At 44.4% G+C, this 16,473-nt stretch overlaps 1 long non-coding RNA gene across 1 annotated transcript; it reads left to right on the top strand.

Annotated features, from left to right (window-relative positions):
- The first annotated feature begins 1,892 nt into the window (after positions 1-1,892).
- LOC115208030 (uncharacterized) lies at positions 1,893-16,390 on the top strand. Its single transcript, XR_003881088.1, has 2 exons — positions 1,893-2,051; positions 16,186-16,390. It is a non-coding gene; the product is annotated as an uncharacterized LOC115208030 (long non-coding RNA).
- The last annotated feature ends 83 nt before the right edge of the window (positions 16,391-16,473 follow it).

Raw genomic sequence — 16,473 nt, 5'->3', positions numbered from 1 at the left:
CAAGGTAAGCAGGTTCGTAGGGGAATCCAAGGGAGTAGTAGAGCGGGGAATCCAGGACAGAGTAGCAGGATGACGAGACGTGGGACTGGAGACAGGGACCAGAGTCAGAGCGGGAAGAACTGTAGCGGAAAACAGCGCCAGGCAAGGAAAACAGGCATGACAGGATAACAGGATCTGAATAATAACAAATGGCTAGAAACATAGACTGACTGAGCAGAGATTACAATCTGGCAGCGTGGAAGTGGCAGCGCTGAGTATTTGTAAAGGTCTTGATTATGGAACAGGTTGCAGCTGGTGGGGATCTGCTCTGACTCCAGCACACCTGTCTCCGCCCACACAATCACACACACACACACAGAGAGCGAGAGAGCGAGAGAGCGAGAGAGAGAGCGAGAGAGCGAGAGAGAGAGAGAGTACTGGGGGAGTGGCGGCAGGTCAAGGAGAGACAGGATGAGTAGTAGAGGGTGTTGCAGGAGCAGATGTGACAATAACTCCCCTTTTAAACATGGTTTAGTTAGAGCCACTGTTAAATTGAGTGTTTTATCAAAATGTACACACATAATGTCTAAAGACATAAAAGGCACTCTATTCGTGGAACGACCTTTGAGCCACCTGAAATAACGATTTAAACAATAATTCCTCCTCTAACTGCTGAAAATGATGTGTGGTTGAATTTCAAACAAAGCTGTGTTGTGCTACCCAGGGCCGGCCTTAACCTTTTGGGGCCCTAGGTGAAATTTGGTTGGGGGGCCTCCCCTCTTCGAAGGAAATTATTTATACTAATTTCCTGCAATTCTACACATTTTTGCCATTGGGTGGAGAGAAATGTTTGATGTTTTCAAGCACATTTCCTGGAATTCTACACATTTTGTCATGGCTGATGCCAGATGAGCTGATGAGATGAGCGGTATGCACGGATGTAAATCACAGAGATACTTTCATCAGAGCTCTGTTTATATTATATTATATCATGGAAATGGGGTGATACCACAGCATGCATATTAAAATGTATACAATATTTTCCTCAGAAAATGCCTTGCAGCCAAATGCCACATATCCCCATTCAAAAGGGAAAATGTAATTAAAGGACATTGCATGCTTCTTTTCATTGGCTCAGTCTCTACGGCTATGTTCAATTGAAATTGCAGCCGCACACCTGACACCAAAACACCTGTGTCTGTCATAATGAAATCCAATTCCTTTTCACTTTGGTCCAAGACAAGTAGACATTTTGTATGGTTTGTAATGTTGAGTTGAAAGAAGTAGACTAAGAAACAACAGCAAATATGAAGTGAGAGGGCCTTATTTGTGAGGCCCTCTCGGTCCTTGTCAGGGATGGGCTATTGCAGCAGACGACCACACCAGTTCCACCACTATCAGCTAAAAACAAGAAGAAGCGGCTCCAGTGAGTACGTGATCACCAACACTGGACAACTGAGGAATGGAAGAACATTGCCTGGTCCGACAAATCCCAGTTCCTGTTGCGTCATGCTGATGGCAGAGACCATGGCCCCATCCTGCCTGGTGTCAACGGTGCAGGCAGGTGGCGGTGGTGTAATGGCGTGGGGAATGTTTTCCTGGCACACGCTAGGTCAATTGATACCAATTGAGCAACGTTTCCTTTTCTTGTAATATTTCACTTATTCCCCTGTTTTTTCTGACAACAAACAAAAACCATACATAGACAATTGAGCAATGTTTCCATGCCCCGGAGAATTCAGGTTGTTCTGGAGGCAAAGGGGTGTCCAACATGGTACTAGATGGGTGTATATTTGAACGAAATGTTCTTCTAGAACATTTTTATATGTTTTATAAGAACACTTTTATTTTAAAGACAAGCTTTTATTTTGAAGAGAAATCCAGAAATTCCCTTACATTTTCTGGCTTAACATGTGACAAACCATGTGACTGAGAGTAGGTTACAAGCAATTCACTGCGCAGACTGGAGCCAGACAGTCCCTGTGTCAAGAACAGTTGGCATTTCATCTGCTTTGCTTTGAGAATGAATTCAGATGCCTATCCCGAGAAGAATCTACATCTGTGTTCAAGAGGTAGGCTATGTGCTCTTTGTTTTACTCTATTTTTGGTCTCCCTGTTCGGTTTAGTTGTCTGATAGTAAATTGACTATATTCCAGAGGCTGTAGTGCAGTGGGCTGAGAGATAATGCCTGCACACATGCTTATCAAATGCAATATTTTCAGCTGTTCAATGGCATTTTATTCTTCAAGAATATAAGTTAAAGCTTCATAATGGTTACAACTGTCTTACCCCATCATAACCCAGAGTATTGATAGAAATAAATGGTTTTACTCCATTGTTTGTAAAAATTAACAATGTCTTTAAAAAAACGATAGTTTCCAAATAATAAAGTATAATTTCAAATCAAATGTATTCGTCAATATGCTTCGTAAACAGCAGGTGTAGATTAGCAGTGACATGCTTACTTATGGGCCCTTCCCAAGAATGCAGAGAGAAAGAAAATAGAAAATGTATAGAAAAGTAAAACATAATAATAGAAGTAATAATAAATGCGTAATGAATAATGATACACGGGGTACCAGTACAGAGTGATGTGCAGGGATACGAGGTAATTGAGGTAGATACAGTGCATTCGGAAAGTATTCAGACTTCTTGACTTTTTCCACATTTTGTTACATTACAGCTTTGTTCTAAAATGGATTAAATAAAACCTTTTCCTCATCAATCTACACACAATACCCCATAATGACAAAGCAAAAACAAGTTTTTTAAGAAATGTTTGCTAATTTATTACAATTAAAAAACAGAAATACCTTATTTACATAAGTATTCAGGCCCTTTGCTATGAGACTCGAAATTGAGCTCAGGTGCATCCTGTTTGCATTGATCATCCTTGCAATGTTTTACAACTTGATTGGAGTCCACCTGTGGTAAATTAAATTGATGGTACATGATTTGGAAAGGCACACACCTGTCTATAAAAGGTCCCACAGTTGACAGTACATGTCAGAGCAAAAACCAAGCCATGAGGTTGAAGGAATTGCCCATAGAGCTCTGAGACAGGATTGTGTCGAGGCACAGATCTGGGGAAGGGTACCAAAAAATGTCTGCAGTATTGAAGGTCCCCAAGAACACAGTGGCCTCCATCTTTCTTAAATAGAAGAAGTTTGGAACCACCAAGACTCTTCCTAGAGCTGGCCGCCCGGCCAAACTGAGCAATCGGGGTAGAAGGTCCTTGGTCAGGGAGGTGACCATGAACCTGATGGTCACTCTGACATGACTCCAGAGTTCCTCTGTGGAGATGGGAGAATATTCCAGAAGGACAATCATCTCTGCAGCACTCAACCAATCAGGCCGTTATGGTAGAGTAGCCAAATGGAAGCCACTCCTCAGTAAAAGGCACATGACAGCCCGCTCGGAGTTTTGTCAAAAGGCACCTAAAGACCCTCAGACCATGAGAAGCAAAATTCTCTGGAAATGAGAACCCAAGATTGAACTATTTGGTCTGAATGCCAAACATCACGCCTGGAGGAAACCTGGCACGATCCCTACGGTGAAGCATGGTGGTGGCAGTATCATGCTGTGGGGATTTTTTTCAGCGGCAGGGACTGGGAGGCTAGTCAGGATAGAGGGAAGGATGAACGGAGCAAAGTACAGAGAGATCCTTGATGAAAACCTTCTCCAGAGCACTCAGGACCTCAGACTGGGGAGAAGGTTCAAAGTTATTCCAGTCAAGCATGCATTTGACTTGCTGAAGAGGAGACTGCAGTCAGAAACCCCCACATGCAACAATTGAACTGAACATGGCTCTGCAAAGTAAAGAGTAAAGACTGAATGTCATGAAGTATCTAAAAACTAAGATATCAATTTAGGTGATGCCAATGGGTTACAGCCTTGCAGGCATGATGTACTTATTTAAGCCTGCTGGGTAAACGTAGCCTTGAGATTGGCATTGTGAGACTAGAGCAGGGCTCTCCGACCCTGTTCCCGGAGAGCTACCATCCTGTAGGTTTTCAATTCAACCCTAATCTAGAACACCTGATTCTAATAATTAGCTGGTTGATAAACTGAACCAGGTTAGTTACAACTGGGGTTGGAGCAAAAATTTACAGGAGGGTAGTTCTCCAGGAACAGGTTTGGAGACCACTGGACTAGAGAGACTGAAACTGACAGTGACTTAGACCTTGGGAATAATCTCAGATGAATGCCCAGGCCAGTCGTGCATCAGCACCCCCGCTAATACAGATGGTTTGTTCTGCTGCCTTCAGGGTGGGTGAAGAAGGGGTGGTTTGTTGTTGTGGAAAATTCTACGTTCCATGCTTGAGCAATATTCTCGGTTTCTGCTAATGCTTCTGATTTAATGTCTCCAAATGTGAATGAATCCCAATTGTATTTCCTTGATTCCTCGTCTCCTCTCTCCTTTCTTCCTTCTCAAAAGGCATTGGAGAAGAACGTCAGAGGAGAGGAACCTCGGATCTTCTCCTCCAATGCATTTTGAGAAGGAGGGGCAAGGAGAGAGGAATCAAGGAAATATATCACCCTAAGACCAGTGTACAGCTACTATGAATGATTAAGTGGTAGTCCCTGTTTCCAACCAGTCATTTGAGTGACGTTGTATTTGGGGTCAATGCTGGGCAAGAGGATAAGCTGATCTTGTTATCATATGAGAGATTGTCATCAATGTGCTGTCTTAATTAAAGACATTGAGTTGAGAATTGTATTTATATTGATTTCAATGTCATGGATCAGTGAAGCAGTCAAAGAAAGGTTCAGAATCACTGTTCATTGCCTCTGCGTAGAATGGAAACAAATGAGAAAGAGCGAAAGACCAGTTTCCAGTTACCTCAGCACATCACAGATTTGTTTTCTATCAAAGGAAGTTAATGCAATATTAGGTTAATAAACAGCATTGAATTCATCATTCAAAATGCAGTACCAGAGTGCAACCAAATCTGCCTGAATGCATTGCTCTATAAAAATGACTTCAAATATGAAACACCACTGGCACCAACCCACTGAGGTATCGAAGTGGCATGCCTTTAAAAGCAACCAGTATTTAGTCTGACACTTTGTGAGCATCCAAAATGGCACCTATTCCCTATTTTGTGCCCATAGAGCTCTGGTCGAAAGTAGTGGACTATACAGGGAATAGGGTGCCATTAGGGACGCATACTTTGTGTTGCTCAACATTCTGACCATGTATACTGTTACCATATACAGCCAAACCGTGCTATGTTTTCTTTTCTCTGTCTCTGACCTACAACCCACCGTCCCGAGGCAATGTGTTCTGCCTGTCTGATGTGCTCTGAAGTACCCCCAGGATTTACAAGACGTTTGTTATTTGTCCTTTTAATGCTTTGAGCAGCGACAAAATGGAAGTCAAGCTTAGTACGCAGGCTTCATAACAAACAGAACAGCTGCCTTATGTCCCGATGTTAATGTTACTCTTACACCATTTATAAAGATTACAACACCAGTCGTAATACAGTGACTTGACTCAAACTCTTTTTAGCTCCGAGAGGAGCATATATCCTCCAACTGTATGTATTATTTATTATTAAAACATTTGTGAAGTCGGAAGTTTACATACACGTTAGCCAAATACATTTAAATACAGTTTTTCACAATTCCTGAAATTTGATCCTAGCAAAAATTCCGTGTCTTAGGTCAGTTAGGATCACCACTTGATTTTAAGAATGTGAAATGTCAGAATAATAGTAGAGAGAATGATTTATTTCAGCTGTTATTTATATCATCACATTCCCAGTTGGTCAGAAGTTTACATACACTCAATTAGTATTTGGTAGCATTGCCTTTAAATTGTTTAACTTGGGTCAAACGTTTCAGGTAGCCTACCACAAGCTTCCCACAATAAGTTGGGTGAATTTTGGCCCATTCCTCCTGACAGAGCTGGTGTAACTGAGTCAGGTTTGTAGGCCTCCTTGCTCACACACGGTTTTTCAGTTCTGCCCACAAATATTCTATAGAATTGAGGTCAGGGCTTTGTGATGGCCACTCCAATACCTTGACTTTGTTGTCCTTAAGCCATTTTGCAAGTATGTTTGGGGTCATTGTCCATTTGGAAGACCCAAGCTTTAACTTCCTGACTGATGTCTTGAGATGTTGCTTCAATATATCTGTCACGCCCTGACCAGGGGAACTCTGCTATTTTTGGTCAGGGTGTGGTATTTCTATGGTTTATTTTCTACGTTTTGTTATAGCCTTTCTTTGTGGTTTATTTCTATGTTGGGCTCTGAGGTGATTTCCAATCCGACAGCTGTCGCTAGTTATGTCTGATTGGGAATCACATTTAAGTTCCTTTTCCCCCCACGATGTTTGTGGGTTGTTGTCTCTTTGATTTTGAGCAGCTAACGTATCGGTACTTTCTTTGTTTTGTACGTGTTTATTTCGGTGTAAAAGAATAAACATGTGTTCGCTCCCAGCTGCGTTTTGGTCCGCTTCCTCGTTACCTGACGCCGAACGTTACAGAACAACCCACCACCAAAGGACCAAGCAGCAGAGGAAGGAGCAGAGGGAATTTGGATTGGATATATGGAGGAAATGGAGCAAAGACCGGGAATGCTACCGAGGAACACGACTGGCGATTAAACCCGAGGCAACCCCAAGAACATTTTTGGGGGAGGCATATGGGTAGTTTGGCGGGGCAAGTTTGGAGCCCCAGGCCAAATCCCCGGACTGTTTCTCGGAGGCCAGTTAATGGACAGGTCTTATGCTTCGGGGTAATGGGTGTTATGGCAAGGCCAAGTGTTTTTAGGCCAGTACGCGCTATACCAGCGCCCCGCAGTTACCAGGGGGTAGTAGGCATTCAGCCAGAAAGGGCGATGCCAGGTTTAAGCTTGAGACCGCCAGTAAGCCTCCATGGTCCTATATATCCTGTTCCCGCTCCACGCACTAGCCTAGAGGTGCGTGTTCCCAAGCTGGCATATCCGGTACCAGCACCACGCACCAGGATTATAGTGCGTCAGCCCGCCAGTCAACAGTCGTCGGAGCTGCCCGCCAGTCAACAGTCGTCGGAGCTGCCCGCCAGTCAACAGTCGTCGGAGCTGCCCGCCAGTCAACAGTCGTCGGAGCTGCCCGCCAGTCAACAGTCGTCGGAGCTGCCCGCCAGTCAACAGTCGCCGGAGTGGTCAGACTGCGCTGAACTGCCGGAGTGGTCAGACTGCGCTGAACTGCCGGAGTGGCCAGACTGCGCTGAACTGCCGGAGTGGCCAGACTGCGCTGAACTGCCGGAGTGGCCAGACTGCGCTGAACTGCCGGAGTGGCCAGACTGCGCTGAACTGCCGGACTGTCCCGAGCTGCCAGACGTCCCCAGTCCAGTCTGGCCCGTCCCTGCTCCCCGCACCAAGCCAGTGGTGCGTGTCCCCAGTCCAGTCCGGCCCGTCCCTGCTCCCCGCACCAGGTTAGTGGTGCGTGTCCCCAGTCCTGTCCGGCCCATTCCTACTCCCCGCACCAAGCCAGTGGTGCGTGTCCCCAGTCCAGTCCGGCCCGTCCCTGCTCCCCGCACCAGGTTAGTGGTGCGTGTCCACAGTCCTGTCCGGCCCATCCCGGCTCCCCGCACCAAGCCGGTGGTGCGTGTCCCCAGTCCAGTCCGGCCCGTCCCTGCTCCCCGCACCAGGTTGGTGGTGCGTGTCCCCGGTCCTGTCCGGCCCGTCCCTGTTCCCCGCACCAGGCCCACGGCGCGTGTCCACAGTCAGGCACGGCCTGTGTCCGGTCCACCGGTGACCAGTCCTGTTCCGGTCGGCGGCTCCGCTTCGGAGCCTGAGCATGCCGCTCCACCGTGGTCCAGTCCGGGCCAGAGGGGTAGGGCTAGGGTGGAGGCAGGGGGAGAAACACGCCCGGGGCCAGAGCCTCCACCGAGGGTGAGGCGCCCACCCGGGTCCCCCCCCTAATAGACTTTAGGTTGGTGCGCCGGGAGTACGCACCGTTGGAGGGGGGGTACTGTCACGCCCTGACCAGGGGAACTCTGCTATTTTTGGTCAGGGTGTGGTATTTCTATGGTAAATTTTCTATGTTTTGTTATAGCCTTTCTTTGTGGTTTATTTCTATGTTGGGCTCGGAGGTGATTTCCAATCAGACAGCTGTCGCTAGTTATGTCTGATTGGGAATCACATTTAAGTTCCTTTTCCCCCCACGATGTTTGTGGGTTGTTGTCTCGTTATTTGAGCAGCTAACGTATTGGCAGTTTTTCCTTGATTTTTGTGTACATGTTTAATTCTAGTGTGTTGAATAAACATGTATTCGCTCCCAGCTGCGTTTTGGTCCGCTTCCTCGTCACCAGACGCCGAACGTTACAATATCGACATAATTTTCCGTCCTCATGATGCCATCTATTTTGTGAAGTGCACCAGTCCATCCTGCAGCAAAGCACCCCCACAACATGATGCTGCCACCCCCGTGCTTCACGGTTGGGATGGTGTTCTTTGGCTTGCAAGCATCCCCTTTTTTCCTCCAAACATAACAATGGTCATTATTGCCAAACAGTTCTAGTTTTGTTTCATCAGACCAGAGGACATTTCTCCAAAAGTACAGTCTTCGTCCCCATGTGCAGTTGCAAACCGTAGTCTGGCTTTTTTACGGTATGATGCCTGCGTGGTCCCATGGTGTTTATACTTGCGTACTATTGTTTGTACAGATGAACGTGGTACCTTCAGGCGTTTGGAAATTGCTCCCAAGGATGAACCAGACTTGTGGAGGTCTACAATTTCTTTTCTGAGGTCTTGGCCGATTTCTTTTGATTTTCCCATGATGTCAAGCAAAGAGGCACTGAGTTTGAAGGTAGGCCTTGAAATACATCTACAGGTACACCTCCAATTGACTGAAATTATGTAAATTAGCCTATCAGAAGCTTCTAAAGCCCTGACATCATTTTCTGGAATTTTCAAAGCTGTTTAAAGGCACAGTCAACTTAGTGTATGTAAATGTCTGACCCACTGGAATTGTGATACAGTGAATTATAAGTCAAATTATCTGTCTGTAAACAATTGCTGGAAAAATTACTTGTGTCATGCACAAAGTAGATGTCCTGACCGACTTGCCAAAACTATAGTTTGTTAACAAGAAATTTGTGGAGTGGTTGAAAAACAAGTTTTAATGACTCCAACCTAAGTGTATGTAAACTTCCGACTTGAACTGTAAGTTTTAAATAAGTAGTAAAGTGCCCTCCACTAGAAGAACCAAATACTTACAGTGGTCAAAAGCCTTTGATTACTTCTACACCAGTGTTATTCAAACCTGGTCCTGGGAACCCACAGGATGTGCAGTCATTTATTCCAGCCCACGATTAAAGCACCCCACTCATCTAATCGACTAATCATCAAGCCCTTGATTTTTAGAGTTAGGTTTGTTAATACTGGGCTAAAACTAAAGCTTTCCTGCCCTGTGGGTCTCCAGCATTGAAGAATACGGTTCTACCCTCTCTCTGCAGGGAGACGCTTGCTCTTACTCAGCCTCAGTGGGTATCACCAGCTCCCGTGTCCCACTTCTTTGGAACTTGCAGAGTCCTTCCTTCCTGCCCACGCGTTGGCAGACAAAGCACCTATCTGCTGTGCATGTCCTTCCCACATTCAGGCTGACACACAAAGCTGACTGATCTCAAGGCTGCCTGCCTGGGTATTGTGAGGTGTCTGCGTGTTTATCTCCCAGGAAATGATTTTGCCCTCGTCTGTCATATTAATCACTTGAGTCTCATCGTTATTCATAGGCAAGGTTTGTGTGTGAGTGTGTGTGTGTGTGTGTGTGTGTGTGTGCGTGCGTGTGTGTGTGTGTGTGTGTGTGTGCGTGCATGCGACGGGCTGTCTGTACACAGGCATTTTTGATGCAGAAACAACATCCTCAACAACAACATTTACCAACTTGGTGGGAACTATTCCTGGCAAACCTTATAGTCTAAAAGTGGTCCAGCTAACTACTGTTAATGTCTCGGGCACTCAGATCCACTCCACCGAGCCCATGGCTGGGTTTTACTCAAAATCTCTCTCTCTCTCTCTTTCTCGCTCTGTGTGCTCATTCAGACTTCCCTACTCGGAAAACCCTGAAATACTGTACGATTTGGCCATGCTCTATGCCGAGAGCCAAGCTGAAAGTCATTGAGTGGTGTGTGATAGGCACATTTGTAAAATACGGCTTGTTGTGTAATGCAGACCCCCTGGGTAATTAGGCACACTCTGTTCTCCTCTCCATGGTTCATATCGCTTCTGACACATTCTGAATAACCCCTCCCTGCCGCCTCTCCCGTTGGAAGAGGATTTGGAGGCCTGCAGGGCCAGCTTGCCTTCTTTATCTCTCTGTGCAGTGGTGCAATGGGACAAAGAGTGGGAGAGTTGAGAGAGATTGAAAGAGAGATTGAAAGAGAGAGAGGAAGAGCGAGAGAATTCTACATCCATATCCACTTCCATAACCTGATGATCTCTGTCCTTCTGTAGGCTATACCTTTCTATCAGAAGGTGTAACTGCTCAAGAGATTGAATGTAAGCACACCCACCTGTTTAATTCACCTGTTTGCATCCTGTACAATGGATTAAAGTGAGCTAAAATAAATAAATGTATGCTTTTTTTGTTGAGTGCTCCAACTCCTTTCTACCTCAAATGAATCCTTTTGGAAGTTTTTCTTGGTGAGTCCTTCTAATCACTTGTTTAATTATCGGTGCATCCTTTGCCAGCACTGCAGGAATGACCACCCCAGGTGATTACTGCAGCTGCTCTCTTCTGTTATTGACAAACACACACACACACACACACACACACACACACACACACACACACACACACACACACACACACACACACACACACAGCAGAATCTTCTTCTGCTGCTAGAGTCAGAGTAGACCATTATTTTGCTACAATGTGGCATGGATTAGGGCTAACTCTGCTCTATCCCGAGCCATATATTTAAATATACAGTGCATTCGAAAAGTATTCAGACCCCTTGACTTTTTCCACATTTTGTTACGTTACAGCCTTATTCTAAAATGGATTCAATCGTTTTTTCCTCAACAATCTACACACAATACCCATTATGACAAACCAAAAAGAAGGTTTTTAGACATTTTTGCAAACGTCAATTTTTATTTTTTATTTATGTAAGTATTCAGACCCTTTGCTATGGGACTCGAAATTGAGCTCAGGTGCATCCTGTTTCCATTGATCATCGGTGGGATGTTTCTACAACTTGATTGGAGTCGACCTGTGGTAAATTCAATTGATTGGACATGATTTGGAAAGGCACACACCTGTCTATGTAAGGTCCCACAGTTGACAGTGCATGTCAGAGCAAAAACCAAGCCATGAGGTTGAAGGAATTGTCCGTAGAACTCAGAGACAGGATTGTGTCGAGGCACATATCTGGGGAAGGGTACTAAAACATTTCTGCAACATTGAAGGTCCCCAAGAACACAGTGGCCTCTATCATTCTTAAATAGAAGAAGTTTGGAACCACCAAGACTCTTCCTAGAGCTGGCCGCCCTGCCAAACTGAACAATCGGGGGAGAAGGTCCTTGGTCAGGGAGGTGACCAAGAACCCGATGGTCACTCTGACATGGCTCCAGAGTTCATCTGTGGAGATGGGAGAACCTTCCAGAAGGACAACCATCTCTGCAGCACTCTCCACCACTCAGGCGTTTATAGTAAAGTGGCCAGACGGAAGCCACTCTTTAGTAAAAGGCACATGGCAGCCCGATTTGGAGTTTGCCAAAAGGCACCTCAATGGCTCTCAGACCATGAGAAATAAGATTCTCTGGTCTGATGAAACCAAAATTGAATGCTTTGGCCTGAATGCCAAGTGTCAGGTTTGGAAGAAACTTGGCACCATCCCTACGGTGAACCATGGTGGTGGCAGCATCATGCTGTGGGGATGTTTTCAGTGGCAGGGACTGGGAGATTAGTCAGGATCGAGGGAAAGATGAACGGAACAAAGTATAGAAAGATCCTTCCAACAGGACAATTTCCTTTTTTTATTTCACCTTTATTTAACCAGATAGGCCAGTTGAGAACAAGTTCTCATTTACAACTGCGACCTGGCCAAGATAAAGCAAAGCAGTGCGACACATACAACACAGAGTTACTCATGGAATAAACAAACGTACAGTCAATAACGCAATAGAAAGGTTTCTATACAGTGTGTGCAAATGAAGTAAGATTAGGGAGGTAAGGCAATAATAAATAGGCCATAGTGGCGAAATAATTACAATTTAGCAATTAAACACTGGAGTGATAGATGTGCAGAAGGTCAATGTGCAAGTACAGATACTGGGGTGCAAAGGAGCAAAAAAACAAAAACAATATGGGGATGAGGTAGTTGGGTGGGCTATTTACAGATGGGCTATGTACAGGTGCAATGGTCTGTAAGCTGCACTGACAGCTGATGCTTAAAGTTAGTGAGGGAGATATGAATCTCCAGCTTCAGTGATTTTTGCAATTCGTTCCAGTCATTGGCAGCAGAGAACTGGAAGGAAAGGCGGCCAAAGGAGGAGTTGGCTTTGGGGGTAACCAGTGAAATATACCTGCTTGAGCACGTGCTACGGGTGGGTGCTGCTATGGTGACCAGTAAGCTGAGATAAGGCGGGGCTTTACCTAGCAAAGACTTATAGATGACCTGGAGCCAGTGGGTTTGGCGACGAATATGAAGCGAGGGCCAGCCATCGAGAGCATACAGGTTGCAGTGGTGGGTAGTATATGGGGCTTTGATGACAAAACAGATGGCACTGTGATAGCCTGCATCCAATATGCTGAGTAGAGTGTTGGAGGCTATTTTGTAAATGACATCGCCGAAGTCAAGGATCGGTAGGATAGTCAGTTTTACGAGGGTATGTTTGGCAGCATGAGTGAAGGATGCTTTGTTTCGAAATAGGAAGCTGATGACCCTAAGCACAAGTCTCAATGTCCTTGAGTGGCCCAGCCACAGCCCGGACTTGAACCCGATCGAACATCTCTGGAGAGACGTGAAAATAGCTGTGCAGCGAAGCTCCCCATCCAACCTAACAGAGCTTGAGAGGATCTGCAAAGAAGAATGGGAGAATCTCCCCAAATACAAGTGTGCCAAGCTTGTAGCGTAGTACAGAAGAAGACTCGAGGCTGTAATTGCTGCCAAAGATGCATCCAGAAAGTACTGAGTAAAGGGTCTGAATACTTAGGTAAAAGTACTGATTAAATGGTCTGAATACTTATGTAAATGTGATATTTCAGTTTTTTTATTTATAAATTAGCAACAATTTCGATAAACCTGTTTTGGCTTTGTCATTTTGGGTTATTGTGTGTAGATTGATGAGGGGAAAAAACTATTTAAGCAATTTTAGAATAAGGCTGAAACGTAACAAAATGTGGAAAAGTCAAGGGGTCTGAATACTTTCCGAAGGCACTGTATATGATCCGGCTCTACCACATCCCGGTTTAACAGTGGATAAGTGGGAGTATCTGTTTTACAGTAACGGTCGGTAGGTGTGTGTATGTTCGAGCATGCATGTGTTTGTTGCACAATAGAATATCTTTGTATCTGAACCTCTTTTCTTCCTCATCTCTCCCTCCAAACTCTTTATTTGTATCCTTTGGTAAAAATCATTTTTCTTCCTGCTTTGTGTTGGGGGCATGGTGCAAATTGTGTCACTTCTTGAAATATTACGTTGTTGAGGTCCGTAAGCAGGAAGTTGCCCCACTGTGTATGATGATGTCATGGAGTCTACCATTAAATTTATTCTGAAAACTGCACTCCATGCATCTACCTGACACTATTATCTAGCCATGGAATATCTGCTAAAGCTTTTAAAGCTTGCCATGAAAAATGTACAGGTAAACAAAATAGGGTTGTCACGATACCATACTCGCAAAATCGTGGCAAGGAAACAAAACATGAAGAGGACTAGATTTCCTGAGAAAAATGTTGGAAACGAGCATCCTTACGTTGTCCCCAAGAATCATGTTCCTTTTCCAAGCTACAGCGGGTTGCACAAGTATTAACCCCCTTCACATTTTTCCTATTTTGTTGCCTTACAACCTGGAATTAAAATAGATTTTTTGGGGTTTTGTATCATTTGATTTACACAACATGCCTACCACTTTGAAGATGCAAAATATTTTTTATTGTGAAACAAACAAGAAATAAGACAAAAAAACTGAAAACTTGAGCGTGCATAACTATACACCCCCCAAAGCCAATACTTCGTACTGCCACCTTTTGCAGCAATTACAGCTGCAAGTCTCTTGCGGTATGTCTCTATAAGCTTGGCACATCTAGCCACTGGGGTTTTTGCCCATTCTTCAGGGCAAAACTGCTCCAGCTCCTTCAAGTTGGATGGGTTCCGCTGGTGTACAGCAATCTTTAAGTCATACCACATATTCTCAATTGGATTGAGGTCTGGGCTTTGACTAGGCCATTCCAAGACATTTAAAATGTTTCACCTTAAACCACTCGTGTTTCTTTGGCAGTATGTTTAGGGTCATTGTCCTGCTGGAAGGTAAACCTCCGTCCCAGTCTCAAATCTCTGGAAGACTGAAACATGTCTCCTTCAAGAATGTCCCTGTATTTAGCTCCATCCATCATTCCTTCAATTCTGACCAGTTTCCCAGTCCCTGCCGATGAAAAACATGGATGTTGTTGGATGATGGATGTTGTTCTCGGGGTGATGAGAGGTGTTGGGTTTGCGCCAGACATAGCGTTTTCCTTGATGGCCAAAAAGCTACATTTTTGTCTCATCTGACCAGAGTACCTTCTTCCATATGTTTGGGGAGTCTCCCACATGCCTTTTGGCAAACACCAAACGTGTTTGCTTATTTTTTCTTTAAGCATTGGCTTTTTTCTGACCCCTCTTCCGTAAAGCCCAGCTCTGTGGAGTGTACAGCTTAGTGGTCCTATGGAGAGATACTCAAATCTCCGCTGTGGAGCTTTGCAGCTCCTTCAGGGTTATCTGGTCTCTTTGTTGCCTCTCTGATTAATGCCCTCCTTGCCTGGTCCATGAGTTTTGGTGGGTGGCCCTCTCTTGGCAGGTTTGTTGTGGTGCCATATTCTTTCAATTTTTTTATAATGGATTTAACGGTGGTCCGTGGGATGTTCAAAGTTTCTGATATTTTTTTATAACCCAACCCTGATCTGTACTTCACAACTTTGTCCCTGACCTGTTTGGAGAGCTCCTTGGTCTTCATGGTGGCGCTTGCTTGGTGTTGCCCCTTGCTTAGTGGTGTTGCAGACTCTGGGGCCTTTCAGAATAGGTGTATATATACTGAGATCATGTGACACTTAGATTGCACACAGGTGGACTTTATTTAACCATTTAGGGGATTCATAGCAAAGGGAGTGAATACATATGCACACACCACTTTCTGTTTTTATTTTTAAGAATGTTTTGAAACAAGTAATTTTTTTCATTTCAATTCACCAATTTGGACTATTTTGTGTATGTCCATTTACATGAAATCCAAATAAAAATCTATCTAAATTACAGGTTGTAATGCAACGATATAGGAAAAACGCCAAGGGGGATGAATACTTTTGCAAGGCACTGTATAGCACACAATATTTTACAAACAGTAGGTTTTTTAAAGGACCAAAGAATGGGGTTTGCTTCAGTGTTTTCCTTTTTGCCTTTGGAAATCAGGTATCATAGTATCACGATACTGGTATAGTGACAACCCTAAAACAAATGTGCTAAATATAAATAATGTGTAAGAACATATGTACAGTATGTCTGCATCCCAAATGGCACCATATTCCCCTTCATAGTGGAAGGGGAAATGTAAATGTAAATGTAATAGTGCATTACAATATGTCCGGCACATAGGACTCTGGTAAAAAGTAGTGCACTATATATGAAACATGGTGCCATTTGTGATGCCCTCTATGTAAACAAATGTTACCTAATACATGCTTGATGCTTTTCAAGAACATTTACAAAAATGCATAGGTATGCAAATGTTAATTAGGAACAAACGGCATAGGAGCAGCTTTACAATTTGACTACTCATAAGCTGCATTCAGAACATCAGCATGTGGTATGTCTGCGTGTCCCAGTGATGTAAAGTTGCTGAGTGGATAATTTACAGATAAGGGAGCAGATGTTACATGTAAGTGGGACAAAACAAGCAATGCGGAATGTCTAAAGGCTACAATGAACAGACTGCATTGTGCATCAAAAATATATTTATTTTCTGACAGGCTTTTTTCTCCACCTAACATTTCTCAAATGTTTTCTGTTGCAGGGCAACCACTGTAAAGTCAACCGTTGTAGCCAACCTGCGGAGAGCCGTCCGCCTCACACACATGTCCAGGATGTACCAACATCACTGTGGATCATCATCATGGAGAGCCAGCTGCAGCGGTTTGACCCTTGGGGTCCTGATGACTGGGCCCTGATTGACTCTGAGACATAGCAGGGGCAGTGGTGAAGACTTACTCCAGACAAAATAGAAAGAGAGATTTGAGAACTATAGGACATAAAAACATCTCTCCAATATACAGTGCTGTATCATTAGAAGACATTTAATTTT

The sequence above is a fragment of the Salmo trutta genome, chromosome 14 (assembly GCF_901001165.1).
Source record: "Salmo trutta chromosome 14, fSalTru1.1, whole genome shotgun sequence".
Taxonomy (NCBI): Eukaryota; Metazoa; Chordata; class Actinopteri; order Salmoniformes; family Salmonidae; genus Salmo; species Salmo trutta.
This window is presented reverse-complemented; position numbering and strand designations above follow the sequence as displayed.